Source organism: Tenrec ecaudatus, chromosome 12 (genome assembly GCF_050624435.1).
Source record: "Tenrec ecaudatus isolate mTenEca1 chromosome 12, mTenEca1.hap1, whole genome shotgun sequence".
NCBI classification, from domain to species: domain Eukaryota; kingdom Metazoa; phylum Chordata; class Mammalia; order Afrosoricida; family Tenrecidae; genus Tenrec; species Tenrec ecaudatus.
In genome coordinates this window covers 64,742,223-64,755,291 of record NC_134541.1, presented here as the reverse complement: position 1 = coordinate 64,755,291, position 13,069 = coordinate 64,742,223, and the positions used below count along the sequence as shown (strand labels likewise).

Here is a 13,069-nt window from a genome sequence, read left to right as displayed (position 1 = left end):
ATTACACTATAAACGCATTTTACAATTTCTCACTGCAAAGACTGGCATCCACGTGGGGTTTCAGCTCACTTGCTTGAAACAGCAACAACACAAAGCTTGGCTATGAACAGCACTTCACCCTTGGAAAGTCCTGAGCTTATGGGAAATAAAAGGCAGTCTTGCTGGAATGATCTGTCTCTTGCAATAATGAGATCTTTTGACTATTGATCTAACAGAAGATTGCATTGATTGATGTCCTGTTTTCACCACTAGGGAGTGGTGAAAAGAGACAAGAGGGCAACTACCTTTGCTCACGTGGAATCTGCGCATGGATCAAGAAGCAGTCGTTAAAATAGAACAAGGGGAGCCGTCCGGGGGAGCCGGGCAGTGTCCCACCCTTCAGTGGCGCAGCCTGCTCCCACGCCCCGACTGCAGTCTGATGGGCCCGATGCACAGAGGCCAGGCCGCAGGCCCTGCAGGAGCTGACAAGGACCCCGGTCCTCGCACAACCTTGGAGCGCCTGCTGCTCCGCTTTAGGGAGCAGCAGAAATTCTTGGAGGACATTTTACAGCCAGACAGTGTATTCGTCTTCCCCCTCTCCCACCTGCATCAGGAGTACCTGCGACTACCCATAGGTAGTAAGTCATCCATGGAAGTGAATACGCTGGAACAGGTGGAACTGATTGACCTGGGGGGTGGGGGCAGGACGGAGCAGAAATCTTCTTACCTCGTGAAGATCCTCCACCAACCCCCCCCCCCAAGACATGTGGGGTGGATGGCCATTCAGAGGAGCTGAGTCTGCCAGTGGCCACGTCCGACAGGGTCACGTCTCGACCTTGTCCTTGTCCTCTGACTCCTCCACCAACCTGCACAGCCCAAACCCGAGTGATGGGGGTCAGCTATACCCTTGGCACAGTCCAATGAGGAGGAGGATGGGGCCGATGGAGGGGCAGGGCCCGGGGCCTACAGCTAGCGGTGGGCCCCTGCCTACATACAGACTGACCGATGGAGCTCAGTGTGGCCCTTCTCCACATGGAGACCTAGGCCCCGTAGGAGCCCTGGGGAAGAAGCCTGACTCTTCTTGCAGTAGGCGCTGGGGGAGGGGATAGACTGGTGTGCCTTTTGGGAAATTAATCCCCTCCTGCTTTACTGCTAACCTTGCCCCACAGTGACCCTTTCACCAGTTACCCCTGAAGGAGGGCTTGCAAGCGAGAAGGTTGATGAGAAAACAGGACAAGATGTCACTCCTTTGCTTAGCACTTCCCCTCCCCCAAACTGCCCTGCAGTCCACTACTAGGCTCCACTGAAACACTGTCCCCAAGTGGAGGGGAACTCCCTAGCATGTCTATGGAGGTGGGGCTTCAGCCTCCCTGCCTCCTGAGGGCACCTTGGGAACAGGGCACGGTATGAGCAATAAAGAGATACTATATGGGGAAAATGGAACAAGGGAATTCTGCATAGTTTAACATCAGGAAAGGCATGCACCAGGGTGATGGCCTCTCACTGGCCATTTCAATGTGTATGCTGAGCAAATAACCCAAGACATTGGACTATATGAAAAAGAACTTGGTGTCAGAATTGGAAGAAAGCTCATTAATAACCTGTGATGTGCAGAAGACACAACCTTGCTTGCCGAAAGTGAGGAGGACTTGAAGCTCTTGCTGATGAAGATCAAGGAGTGCAGCCGTCAGTGTGGGTTGCAGTTTAATGTAAGAAGATCATGTAAAGGAGTAGGACTGCGCACCACCATTTAAAGCAGTAGATGGGCGAACGGGAGGAAGACTTGATGAAACGGTTTGGCACAGTGGCTGCAACAATGGGCTCAAACACAACACTTGTGCAGGCGGTGCAGGACCAGGCAGCCTCTAGTTGTGTGGCACATAGGGGCGCTCGGAGTTTGAACCAGTTTGATGACACAACAGCCACATCTGGAAGCTGAGGATAAAATGCCCTTGGTGAGGGGACCTTTAAACAAATCTTCCAGGCCAAGGAATCTGAAGTCAGAAAGCCAAAGGAACGCTTCTAGAAAACTCCCAGAGAGTGGTGTCAGTATCAACTAGTATTTGAGCACTTGCTCCGGGCCATGCCCCGTTTTTAATCATATTCCAATATGCCAAAGTAGCTAACACTACAAATGATCGCTGCCTATGGAAATTCTATCCTTCGAATATGGTTGGCTGAACAGGTGAGACAAATATATTCACAGTGGTGAGGACAGCTTTTAAGGAGGAAAGGAAGAGAGTTTTGTTTGTTTTTAAGGTTTCACCTCTCTGTGTTTGCCTGACATGAGACTTGTGTTAATTTTCACCACTTATATTACATGGAGCAAGCAGGACCCATTAGGAAGTTGGATGCTGTAAACTTGGTGGTGGAATTTGGGCCACACTAGAGAAGCAGGTGAGGAGAGGCTGCAAGACCGTTGACAGGTAGCGATGGCAGGTGCCAAGCAGAAATCAGAACTGGGCTGGGGATTCAATGCCAGAGCAGGAGTTAAGAAGGCCTGGAGTAGAAGTAGGCACTCTTTCATCTGGCTGCAGGACAGGGAAAAGGGGATTTTATAGATACCGGAAGGCAGAAAGGGACTTTTTAAGGCTAATTAAACCAAACAAATCCACTTCTATTTAGTAAATTCCAACCCGCAGGACAGAGCAGAAGTGCCCATGGGCTGTCCAAGACTAAATCATTCTGGAAATGGACCATCACATCCATCTCCTGTGGGACAGCTGGCATGTTTGAACCGCCGCCCTTCAGGTTGGCAGCAGAGCACTAACCACTGAATCACCAGCACACCTTTTCGCTAAGTCTCCAAACCAGGCTCACCGCCTTCGAGTCAATGCTGACCCTGCGCTACCACAGAGGACCGAATAGACCTCCCCTCGTGGGTTTCCAAGGCTGTAACTCTGCCTCAGAGCGGCTGGTGGTTTCAAACTGCTGATCTTGCAGTTAGCTTCCCAGCACTAACCATTATACCACCAGGGCCTTCCCGGAGACTAGAAAAGGCTGGGTGACCTCACACTGGAGGTATCAGATACGAAGAAGGCTCTTATTTGAAACACAAGTACAACTATTTTTCCAAGAATCTCTGACTTAGGTAATTGTCCTGGTGGCTCTGGTAGAGAAGGCCATGGGTTCAAACTCACCAGTTTCTCAGCAAGAGAAACATGAGATCATCCTGTTCTGGTCAAGATTTACAGCCTCAGAAACCCTATATATATCTGCTGTATGTCAGAATTGACTTCATGGCCGTGAAACCTCATGTAGTTTTGGGTTAAACTCAAAAGGCACTGCCAAAGAATCTCACTCAGAGTGAGCCTATAGGACATAGCAGAACCGCCCCTTTGGGTTTCTGGGCCTGTAAAACTTTGGGCGAAAAGCCTCCCTTTTCTCCAGCGGAGCTGCCAATGGTTTCAAACTGCTGGGCTTCCGGTTAACAGTCCAAATGGTGATCACTATGCCACCAGAGGTCCTTGGTTTGGATTATTGACCCTGAAATTCCCTGAAGGGCTCAGCTCATGGGTTGGAAGTTTTCTCTCCGGACTTGGGATCCAAAAGCTCTGAATGTGCCAGAGGTAGGATTCCACCACCACCTAGTGGTCAGGACAGGTAATTCGTCCTTTTGTCAAAGTCAAGGTGACCGAGGACCACCCAAGAAAGAAGTGTTGATTCTGAAGTTAGGTACTACAGATGTCACTGTGCCCCACGGGGGTTTCAGCAGCTGATGTCTTTGGTGCTCCTGAGCGGGACTGAATCTCCACCTCTTTATTAGCAGCTCGGAGTATGAATCTTTTACATCAGTTTTGGACTCCAAAGCCCCTACATACAGTTAGATAATTTTGTAGTAAAATTTCTATTTAGATAAGTCCACTGAAGACATGTATTTCTGCATTCTTCCATCGGCTGGGTGAAAGACGATCAGGGGACCTGCTAGTCTCCCTAAGGATTAGGCCCCAGTGGTCTGAGATTTTAGGATTTATTCAGCCTATGTAGGGTCATAACTGACCAGAGAAAATGTATTTTTGTATTTGAAGTCAGCGAGTTTGATATCTAGTACCAAGCCAGTTCGTCCCATTGAAAGACTGTCTCCTGATCATTTCTATTTTCTTAGCAGACCGCGCCTTGTGCTCTGAGGGGTCAGCGCGTTTCTTGTCAGACAGAGGGAATCGTTTGATGCGTTAAAAGAAGTAATTTTCATTTATTGGTGGATGGACGTGATAAAAACTAAAATCAAAGGGTCCCTGCCTTTGAGGCACCATAATCTAGAAGAGTTGACAGGCATGTAAGCACATAATTGCAGAAAAATATGATGAGAGTCATATAAATAATTCAAAACAATAATCCAAAACATTCTGGCATTACAGAAAATAGATCCATTGGGCCTGAGGGGTCAGGGACAAGTCATCTTAAAACCAATACTTAGGATACTCTTTCAAAGACAGACCAATCAAAGTACTCCAGATAGAAAAGACAGATCAATACTTCAGACAAAACTTAACCTCTATTCCTGTAGATGGAGTCACGGTGGGGGAGTGTTGTTGGAATCCACTGGAAAGCAGTGTTTGGTTCATTTATTTTTATACCTGTAGATGCAATTCCACTTGAAAATAGGCTTTTCGCTGTTACGTTAATGGGGCGACATCAGTGAGTGGTTGTCCTAAACTGGTCATTTTTGAGATGTAAGAAGAGCAGATCAAACACTGAAACAAAACAAACCAAGCCCATTGGCATTGAGTCAATTCCAACTCAGAGTGCAGCAAGGAACGAAGGAGCATGACACTGACTGCGGATTATCAAGGAGCAGAAAACAGGAATGTGGGGAGAGACAGAGCTTTCCCCCAGAGTGGACAGAGAGACACAGTCTTCCCTGAGAATTGTTGTAAGTTACCACTGGGCCAGTTCCCACCATAGCGACTCTCTCCAGTCCCGCACCACCCTGGCAGTTCTTCCTATGCCAGCCTTCCTCTTTTTCCCCACCCTTCCACTTTAGCAAGCATGGTGGCCTTTCCAGGGACTGGTCCCTCCTCCCAACACATTCAGAGTATGTAAGACAGACTGAGTCTTGCCATCCTTCCCTCCAAGAAGCACTCTGGCTGCACTAATTCTAAATGGTAGCTCTCAGAATTAGAACTCTTAATTCAGAATCCTATCCTCCTGAGAATTTTTTTTTTTAAGGAAAACCACCATTTCTGGTATTTCTACTCTGATAGCACTAAGAGACTCCTCCAGGACATAATCAAGAAATGACTACCAGAGACACAGCACAAGTTTAGTGAGCCTCACAAGCACTGGTCTCTGGTTCTCAGCATGGAGATTAGATTGGACCTGAGGAAAAAGACTCCCTGGAGCCAGATTATGAAGGGCCTTGATTGCTAAGCGTTTGACTTTTATCTAAAAGACATGAAGAGATTTCAAGTTCTGAGTGCCAATCTGTAGCACAAAGTGCAGATAATAAGGGGGATGTTTGCCTTGTTACTGGCCTGCCTGCAATAGTTAAGCAAACCTTAGGAGGCCTACTGAAAAATTTAGCTCAAATTCTAATAAGAAGAAAATCGGTAAGTGTGAAGACTCAGCAGTAAGCCATAGAGAACCCTGGAGAGGCAGAAATGAAGTAAGTTTTCTGTTATTCTCTGAGAGTCCAAAGGAAGAAAACAGTGTGGTACTTTAGAGGCTGGGTTCGCCCCACCAGACTGCACTGGTCAGCTACTTGCTAGTTCGGGAATTTTGAGAGAATTGTTTCATGTCTCTAAACCGAAAGTCCAAATGAGGGGGGTGCTAGTGGCTCCTTCAGGGCGCTGCTAAGGGGATTAGATGAGGCCCTGCGTGCAAAGGGCCCCACTAGGGACGGGCCGACGTTCTCTACTGTGTTTGCCATAAACCCTTTGGCATTAAGTTGTTAATTAAAATGTGATCTCAACCTACCTCTTCATGGGTATATACTATTCACCAATTCAGGAATTCTGCTGGTGTAGTGGCTCCACTTTGGGCTGTCTACCGCAAGTTCAATAGTTCAAAACCATCAGCTGTTCCATGGGAGAAAGATGAGGCTGTCTACTTTCTTAAAGAGTCACCATCAAAAAAAAACAAGAAAGAAAAAAAAAAGTCACCATCTCTGAAACCCACAGGGGCATCTCTACTCTGACTTATAGGGTCACTGGGAGTCACTATTGACTTCATGACAGTGTGTTTGTTCTATTGTTTTTCGTTGGATCCACCCAGCACCGGGAGCCCTGGTGGCAGAGTTGGTTACTCATTAGTCTACAAACCACCAGATCGGCAGGCAGTTTCAAACCACGAGCTGCTTCAAGAGAGCAAGATGAGCCATTCCACTCTTGTAAAGAATCATCGCCTCGGACGCCCACAAAGGAAGTTCTGTTCTGTCCTGCAGAGTCTCTATGAGTCAGAATGGACTCAGTGGTGCTGAGTATTCACCCAGAGCACAGGCTTCTGATTAGGAGAGGACCTGTTAGGGCTCCCCCCACCCCACCCCATGTCTGCAGGGGGACGAACAACAGAGAAATCAGAGAACAGAGAAAAGTGGGTGAAGGGAGACATCGGACAGCATAAAACATGAAATATAATAATTTATAAAGTATCAAGGGTTCATGAGGAAGGGAGGATGGGGAGGGAGGGGAAAAATAAGGAGCAAATACCAAGGACTCAAGTAGAAAGAAAAGGTTTTGAGAATGATGATGGCAACATATGTACAAATGTGCTTGACACAATGGATGTATGTGTGGATTGTGATGAGCTTCATGAGCCCCCCCAATAAAATGATTCAAAATAAAAAAGAGGGAAGGTACAAATTCCATTTGTATCCATCAGTGACCCAAAACACAGGGGATATTTGGTTTATGTTGCCCAAATGGTCATGGTTTAATGAGGACCAGACTGTACTGATCTAATGCCACGCCAAAGGAAGCTGCAGTCCACGTGGCCATGGCCATTCCCAGTGTCTTACAGGTGCTCTCGACGTCTCCTCTGAACTGGGGCTGGGAGCTGCAGCTCTCAAGGGGAAAGGATCGGGAAGTGGCCACACAGAGAATCTACAGCATCTTAGCCCTCATGAGTAGACCTTTTTGAGCACTCCCCAACCCCACCTCCAAGAAGTTCTAGTGGTACAGTGGTTACCTGCTTGCTCCTAGAAGGTCAGTGTTTCAAGCTCACCAGCTGCCACGTGGAAGAAAGATATGACAGCCTGCCTGTGAAAACAAAAATATGACAGTCTTGGGAACCCTGTGGGAAATTGCACTAGGTCCAATAGGCTTGCTATGTGCCAGAAAGGACACAATGGCAATGGGTTTGGGTTTGCTTTGGCCCATTTGGAGCAAGAATGACAACTTGACAATTGTATTTGTCACCTTCCTAGAAGTTGGCATCAGAAAGTATATTCCACAAAAGGATCAATGCCCTGAGGCTCCTATAGATAGGCACTGCACAGAGTATACCTGGGACATTTTAAGTCACCACAAATTTGCAAAGGTATAATTATAGGACTCACATACACCTCACTCACTCCCACACCCAATATACATGACCTCCACACACACACACACTTACACACACACACACACACACTCCCCCCCACACACACTCCCACACACATACGCCACACATGCACACTTCCACGTGTCAAATGAATTAGGAAGTTTCCCTGTCTTCCATATGTGAGAGGAGTCTCCAGGTGACCCAATCTCAGGCAGAGCTCCTACCTCTTTCAGAGCATCTGGTCCACTTCTTAAAAGGAAGTGTGGGAAAGATCGTGACACCCACTCTGGGGCTTACGTGGCTGTTAGAATGCCCATCACTACGCTTTGTGTTTTGTCACAGCCAATTGCCTACAATTAGGATTTAGAAAAGATGTCCAAGCACACTTTTAATTTCTTAGCTGTTATCCTCTATTTTTGTGTGTTATTTTCCATAATAATGTACCCATATTTAAAAATGGACATTTGCCTCACATTCTATATAACACAACAATAGTCCTAAAAACATCTGCAACGGCACTGCTTCCACGCTTCTAGAAGCTAGTTTATAACGCTCTCTCCAAAGGTCTTTCTGGTTATAAATCTCATGAATCCTATTTCTATAAATCCCAGAGTCACAGAAGAGATCCTATTTCTTCTCATGTCATCCTGAGTCCCTAAATGTCTTACGAGGTGAAGTTGGATTTTGAAAGCTACTTCTGCTCCAGCAAAAGAAATACAGGCCTGGGAGTGATGTCTCCCACTGACAGGTGCAGGAGTGGCAGGGGTGGACGCAGGGTTGTTCTGAGCAGTCTATAGGATGGAGGAGGACAGCGAGAGCAAGCAGAGACCTAGGATGTGAGAGACCTGTATCACGACCCTTTCTTTTGACGCAACTAACTTTAAGGCTTCGTGCAGTCCCATGACTCACCAGGACCCAATCTCCCTACCTCAAATAGGGCTGAATTGAAAAGTAACAACAATAATCATTGAGTTTTGCTCAAACTGTGGTGGCTGCTGCAATCTGTCACCAAGATTCCTCCTGCAGGAATACAAGCTCACTGGCCCTGCTAGCAGCGGCAGGCAGTTCAGCTGCCAGTCCTCTGTGGAGACCCACTCAGCTTAAGAAATGGGCTCCCCCCTGGTGACACCTCCTGTTAGAGACAACCTTTGTGCAGTGTAGGGGTATAAAGACCAGGATTGGTTTCAACTCAAACAACGCCAACGGGTCACCCTAAGTCTAGAGCTCCCTGCAGATTGGCTGAAGACTTCACAGGAACTCCTTTGCAACTTCAGTTTCCCTCCTCTCCAGCCCTGCTCCCTCCCATCCTTTCTCTATTGGTCTCAAGGACACTGCCTTGTCAAATAAATATGGCAGTGGTAAATATTAACAGTAAATAGATCTATAGTGCTTAGAATAGTACCCAGCACATATAAAATTTTATTTTGCTATAATAACTATTTACATTTAATAATTAGAAACATTTCGATGTTGAATAGTCTTTAACAAAAATCCATGTCTTCTTATTTAAAATTCTGGGCACTTAATCGCTTCGTATAAATCAAATATAATTAAGTTGTCAGGTTGATTTGGTGTGTAAGTCGTGCATGCTCTACTCAGCTGTATATCCCATTTCATTTCCTGTGCATGCTCTGTGACCCTGTCGTTCCCAACGAGCACATTTTGAGAACCTACAGAGCTTAATAATCTCCAGAGATGCTTCGGGATCCCATGCTCACTGATAAAATTTGGGCAAATCCAATAATATTTCCTAAGTAGAACATTTACAAGGGGAATTCTCTCTGATCTGATGGGGAGGGAGATTAGGGATAAAGGGGGTTGCCTCCACCAAATGCCTGCCCTGGAGTAAAATTAGCTGGCCAGGCCACAATGAACGGATTTGAAAGGAATCAGACCCACACGAGACACCTATGGGAACAACCCAAAGCTGGGCACTGGCAGACTACGGTCACCTAGGTGCAGGGGAAGGTTAGCTGGACATACACAATAGACGCCAGCCACATTATGTCACACATGCACCTGGATTCAGCCCCTAACATCAGTCAATATCCTTAACCACAGCCCCTGCCCTCGCACAGGATGAGGAGGGGGAAAGGGCAGAGGCTGAGAGCAGGACTCTCTTGACTGTGTGTGTGTTGGGGGGGTGGGGGGAGAAGGGCTCCACGTGGCAGCGCACGCTCGTGTGCCCGCTCAAGGCTCGCACTCTCTCTTTTCCCCCACGGGTTCGGGCACTCCTTTTACCATGTGGTCTTTCCCTCTCCCCCGAAGCAGCCATTTTCAGTCACAAACTTTCCCACTGCCCCGCCAGATGGCCTCACACGCGTCCCATGGCCCGTGGGCACGATGTGAGACGGTGTTACTGGAAACGTGCCTCGTCCTCATCAAAGTTACTTGACTTTACCAGAGTGCTTCAGCCAGTGAATTCTTTCAGCGTCGAGAAGCAAGAACCTGGGAAAACCATTCTAGAAACCTAGTATTTTTGGTGCTACGATGCAGCTAATCCCTTCGAGGTAAGTAAGGCCCGGGTGCGGGACAGAAATCTCCCTGTGCCCGGACCCAGGTGCAAACCTCTGCCTCGCCTTCAGGGCGCCCTCCTGCGATTCAGACGAACTAGAAGCAGAGGAGCCTGCCAGTGGGTGGCCGAGCATTAGACAGACTCCGGACGGTCGAAGGGTTGTGGGTTGAAGCCCAGCTTCTCTGTGGGCGGGAGATGGGGGCTACTGCTCCCATCCATGGCCACAGACTTGGAGGTCCACGCAACCGTTCAAGCTTGCCCTGTGGCGTTGCTATGAGTCCGAGCTGACTCTACGGCAGTGAACTTGCGGGATACTTCGCCCTGGGCCACCCGTGAGTGTTGGCAACCATGTCCTCTGGCCAAATGGCTGCTGGAACCCTGTACCTGACCATGGCTCCCATGTCTGCCTGCTTACTGCCCTGTGAAATTCCTGCGTCCATGCTTTGATACCTGCACGGCCTTAAGCTTCCTTTTTGAAGATGCTGTAGGAAGGACGTGGCCTGCAGTAAATGACCCTGTGCTCCCCTCCCAGCGGCCCCCTCCGGTTCCGTTAGCTTGCTGCCACATTTCACCCCCATTGTCGCTCCCTTCCTCGTAACCTCCAACCACTGCCATGCTGTTGAATCTGTTCGTTTGGGTTGGAGGGCACCCACTCCTCCCCACATGGTCTCCTCTTCTCAGTCCCCTGACATTCCCGCCATTTTGCAGGACAGCTAACCACGTGACCCTCTGCTGCCGCATTGCGAAGACGGAGTCTCTTGCTCCGCCCACTGCTCTCGCCACGTGTTCCTGGGCCTTGGACTCAGCAGCTATGCTGCGCCTTCCCAGGCCTCCAGGCAGACTTCCTACAGCTCCTAGATAAGCCTTATTTTCTTGAGTTCACCTCAGTTTGGTTTGGGGTCTTCACTCTGTTTTCCTTTTTCAAGCATTGGCCAAAAGGCATTTGGAAGTCAGGCCACTGAACAATTGCTAATCCTGTCATTGTCAAGACCACTCAAGAGGCTTCTTAAGCACAGCCTGCGCCTTCTGCCTCCACACACTGGATGGACCCATAAACCAGACTATTCACATCCTTGCTTCAATTCTGTTGATTCAATGAATAAAGAGCCAAAGATCCCAATTTCCCTAGAGTTGACTGCATTCAGAATGAACCATTAGACAGGTACTGAGGTGCCACCAGTTGGTGGTCCTCAAATGCCTGGCTCGATGTCTAGGAAATGTGTGGGGTCTGGCCAATGGACTAAGACTGAGTCCCAACACGATCAAGGATGAAAACTTCAGCGTGAGGCCCTCAGGTTCCAGAGGACTGGAACCTGGCTTAAAACCCTGACGCTGGGCAGGCTCTCTAACCTTTTGCTGTGTGTTCTCTAGATGGGCAACCCGGAATCCATTGCTCAGGGAATGCTTCTGTGCTATGCCCTGTCTAACTGCTCTACATTTGACCCACAGACATTTAAAAAGTGGAAACTCGTGTTCTTCTGCAACACCGCCTGGCTCCAGTTCATGCGAAGTGATGGGGTATCCTGGCCAAAGCATGGCCCATGCTCCCTCCCTACTCAAATACAGTTAGAGCTTTTCTACAGGGCAGGGGGAAAGCGGGCTGAAATTCCTTATGTCCAAGCATTCTTCTTCTTGAGAAACAGTAAAGATCTTTGTTCCAAATGTACCAAAACCCTATAAAGGGCCCAGTATCTGGAGCTTGGAGCCTCTCAGCTCCTACTACACTGACCTCTGATATTGAACCTACAGAACCTGAGAAGGAAGAGGGCCCCGCATCCATGTTCTACCTTTGGTAGAGGTAGCTGGAGAAATTGGTTCTCAGATGATTCATAACCCTTTCACCCTACCTGAACTCAAGCAGATCAAAAGTGACCTAGGCAGCTACTCAGATAATCCAGAACAATACATGGATAGCTTTCATCACCTCACCCTGGCCTATGACTTGTTCTGGAAAGATGTAATGATAATTCTAGGGCAGACTATGACAGATTTTGAGAAAGAGCGAGTACTAAAGGAAGCTAAGAATTTGCAGATGGCTTACATGTGATGAATGATAATTATCCAGTAGAAGAAATAGCTGTTCCTCCCACTGACCCCACCTGGGAGTACAATGATTCCACTGACAGGTGGGTATGGGAATACTTTCTAGTGAATGTCAAAGATTGTCGAAAGTCAGGGCAGCAAGAGGTCATCAAGGATGTACAAGTAACAGCCATTAACCAGGAGCCTAAGGAAAGTGGTGTATGTTTCTTGAAACAGCGGCGAGAAGCCCTGACTAAGCTCAACACATTCGATTCAGACTCATATGAAAGGGAGGTCAGACAAATGCCTCACACAGGTTACATCAGACCTCTGGAAGAAACTCCAGAAGTTAGTGAAAGAACCTGGAGGAGCCACTCTAGTAGACCAGGTGGTCACTGTTGTCAGTGCAACCTTTTCCAATATGGACGTGAGCAAGAGGCGCAGGAGAAGAAGGAGAAGGAGAAGGGGTAAAGGAAAGATGCTAGGTCTGCACAGGCATAGGCTGCCATATTTAATCAGCACACATCGATTTCCTCGCATATTCCAAAACCCCCGCCCCTGCACAGGGAACCAAGTAGCATGTGTGTTGGCATTTGGGTCACTGGACAAATGGATGCTCCAATACAAATTTGGCCTCCATGAGAACAATGCTATCATTGTAAACAAACTGGCCACTGGCAGCGCTCTGTCCTATGGGGAAGGCCCAAGAGGAGAGAGGGCTGCTAGAGAGTCTGCAATTGCTACCCGGAGACTAATGCAGCCCAGCCAGGCAGCCCAGCTGCAAGAGATTGCTGTTACTGCTCTGGAAGCCTGGCTGTGCATGGATGGGGCAGGTGGGCTAGTGAATTTTCCCTAGCTGGGGCTATCTATCCTCACCTCCTTCCTCAGACTCCAAGTAGTATCTCAACACTTAGGTGTAACTTATCATCTCCACTGTGCTTGGAGATCACAATCCTCAGGGAAAGTAGAGAAAAGTAACCAATACTTAAAACCAACCCTCAGGAAACTGACACAAAAGACTCAGATGAACTTGGAAGGTGCATTGCCAGTAGCTCTGTTATGTCTCAGTAT

At 48.0% G+C, this 13,069-nt stretch overlaps 1 pseudogene; it reads left to right on the top strand.

The window, feature by feature from the left end:
- Positions 1-307: 307 nt before the first annotated feature.
- On the top strand, positions 308-952 carry LOC142422695 (dysbindin domain-containing protein 2 pseudogene; annotated as a pseudogene).
- The last annotated feature ends 12,117 nt before the right edge of the window (positions 953-13,069 follow it).